A 3016-nucleotide genomic window follows, 5' to 3' on the forward strand; every position below is an offset into this window, starting at 1 on the left:
TATAATTTTTGTTATTTCTTTCTTTAATATGTGAATGTCTGAAGCCTTACAATAATAATAATGTTCACTTAGCACATATATTAAAAGTTACTTTGGGAAAAATGCAGTCAAACAGAAGTGTTAGTGATGGATGCTTTTTACTCTGGCATCATTACAATTCTGAAACTATCTTTGTTATTTTGAATATATGTATTTAGCTTATGAAGCTTGTATGCTAAGTTTAGATCCTAGACCCATGTGTATATCTATTAGGACTTTTAAATGTGGGACCAATTTGCCAGAATTTGTCAAAAATCTCTGCTTCAACATTATCCAATGAACAAGCCTGAAAAATTTGTAGAAACTGGACATTTTAGTTTTGTTTTCTATATAGTTTATTGTATTTCTCTTGCATAAAATGAAGGAGTAAGAAATATAAACACAGGTGAAGGAGGCACAGGTGCAGTTATAAATCAGGAAACAAGCAGAAGTGAAACAAATCATGTATAAGTGACTTTAAATTAGAACTTAAGAAAACTAAAGAGGCTCATAAAAAATATGTGAAGCCACTAAGAACAAATAAAATAAATAAGAAAAATAAGACATAACAACATCATTATTTAGTTAGCTCATTATAGTGAAATTATATTTCAAATAATTATTCTAAAGAATCCATTTTCTTTTTTTCTTTTTCTTTTTTTCCTGTTTATAAGGTGTTCACTTTCATTAAACTGGTCTCAAGACAATATACAGGAAAGCCCTGGATGCGTCACAGCACAACCCACTCCCAGGAGACCAAAAGCCTTCATACATCAAGTTGAGGGGACAAAAGTGGGGGGGGGGGCAAGAAGGCCAATCACTCAAAAACAAAAATAAGGTATTGAGGCGTATGATTTAAAAAAAAAATTCGCAGTACATAATTTACACAAAAGTGATGTTGGCACCTCCCCTACATGAATTCAGGGTGTGGACTGGACCATCGCCCTTTTGGGAGTGGGGCTGGCTTTTGGGAGGGACTTCCTGTAACCAGGGATACATGGAATGACTTAAAAAATGTACAATGTGTGCAGGAGAGATGGTTCAGCGGTTAAGAGCGCTGGCTGCTCTTGCAGAGGACCCAGGTTCAAATACCAGCACCCACATGGTGGCTAACAACAGTCCATAACTCCAGTTCCAGGGAATCCGACTCCCTCTTCTGACCTCCCTGAGCATTGCACAACATGGGTGTGCTTACATACATGCAAGCAATATATTCATACACATTAAAAAATGTATGAAGTCTTAGCCACATTGTAGGACTTGCAAATGCTTGCTCCAACAACTGCTGTAATTTTAAATATATAAAATTAAATTTAAAAATAAAGTATAATTCTATGACTGTAACACTACTATCATTTTCTTATGCAAATTACTCATTTTGTACTTATTAAAATGAGTTCGAGTTTTTGAATCTTGAGTCAAAAGTACCAAAACAAACAAACAAACAAAAAAAAAAAAACCCGTTTGTTTAATTTTTAAAAAGCCATGCCAATTTTTTTTGGGGGGGGGAGGTTAAGTTAGATTTTGTCAAGAAAGGGTGTAACAGCTCACTCCATTAAGTAACAGTCTGCCTAGAAGCATTTGTGGTGGATGATGGAGGGGCAGACTCATCGTACTCCTGCTTGCAGATCCACATCTACTGGAAGGTGGACAGCTAGGCCAGGATAGAGCCACTGATCCACTGGGAGCACTTGTGCACAGGAAAAGCAATAATGTTGATCTTCATCTTGCTGGGAGCCAGAGCAGTGAACTTCTTCTGCATCCTGTCTGTGACACCAGGGAGCATGGTGATGCCACCAGAAAACAGTATTAGCATAGAGGTCTTCAGGGATGACGACGTAACACTTTATGATGGAATTGAAGGTAAGTTTGATGTACACCACAGGATTCCGTGCCCAGGAAGTAAGGCTGGAAGAGCACTTCTGGGCAGTGGAAGAACTTGTTGCCAGTGGCGATGTCCTGACCATCAGGCAGCTCATAGCTCTTCTCCAGGGAGGAGGAAGATGCAGCAGCAGCGATGTCTTACTCAAAGTCCAGGGCAACATAGCACAGCTTCTCCGTGATGTCACCCATGATTTCCCACTCGGCTGTGATGGTGAAGCTGTAGCCATGCTTTGTCAGGATCTTCATGAGGTAGTCTGTCAGGTTCCAGCTAGCCAGGTCCAGACCCAGGATGGCATGGGTGGGGGGGGAAAGTGCAGCCCTCATAGATGAGCACCAGTATGGGTGACTCTGTCACTAGAGTCCATCTTGATGCCAGTGGTACAGCCAGAGGCATAGAGAGTCACCACAGTGTGGAAAGCTATGTACATGATTGGGGTGTTGAAGGTCTCAAACATGATCTGGGTCACCTTTTCATGATTGGCCTTGGGGCTGGGAGAGGCCTCAGTGAACAACACGGGGGTGCTCCTTGGAGGCCACACGCAGCTCATTGTGGAAGGTGTAGTGCCAGATCTTCTCCATGTTATCCCTGTTGGTGACAATGCTGTGCTCAATGGGGTGTTTCGGGGTCAGGATGCCTCTCTTGATTTGGGCCTCATCACCCACATAGGAGTCCATCTGGCCCCGGCCCATCATCACGCCCTGTTGCCATGAGAGGACCTCAGTGGACTGGAAGATGGCCGGGGGAACGTCGGAGCCTGGGAAGTGGGCTTTGCACATGCGGAGCAGCTGTGGACCACAGCACAGCCATATCATCACCCACGGCAAACTGAGTGGTGGGTATGGACCGGCAGAAGAGCACATACACTAGAGATCTAGACTCACAGGTTGGACATGGACTCTACAGTCTACAGTGCATTTTCAAATCAAAATTCTATTTGTTGCATGATAATTCACGGTAACTGAAATCTTGAAAGTTGTTTCTCAGAAGCAATGTAATTTGGGGTTTTGAAAGACTATGGATAACTGTGTTCTACCTAATCAATCATTTATCTGTGGTTACATTTTCATTAATATATTTTCAAATAATGGAATTGTGTTTATATTTGTTCACTAA

At 41.6% G+C, this 3016-nt stretch overlaps 1 pseudogene; it reads right to left on the reverse strand.

Moving 5' to 3' along the window:
• Positions 1-1589: 1589 nt before the first annotated feature.
• Positions 1590-2715, reverse strand: LOC103749626 (annotated as a pseudogene).
• Positions 2716-3016: the final 301 nt, after the last annotated feature.

This window comes from Nannospalax galili, unplaced genomic scaffold (assembly GCF_000622305.1).
Source record: "Nannospalax galili isolate Female #2095 unplaced genomic scaffold, S.galili_v1.0 scaffold586, whole genome shotgun sequence".
NCBI lineage: Eukaryota > Metazoa > Chordata > Mammalia > Rodentia > Spalacidae > Nannospalax > Nannospalax galili.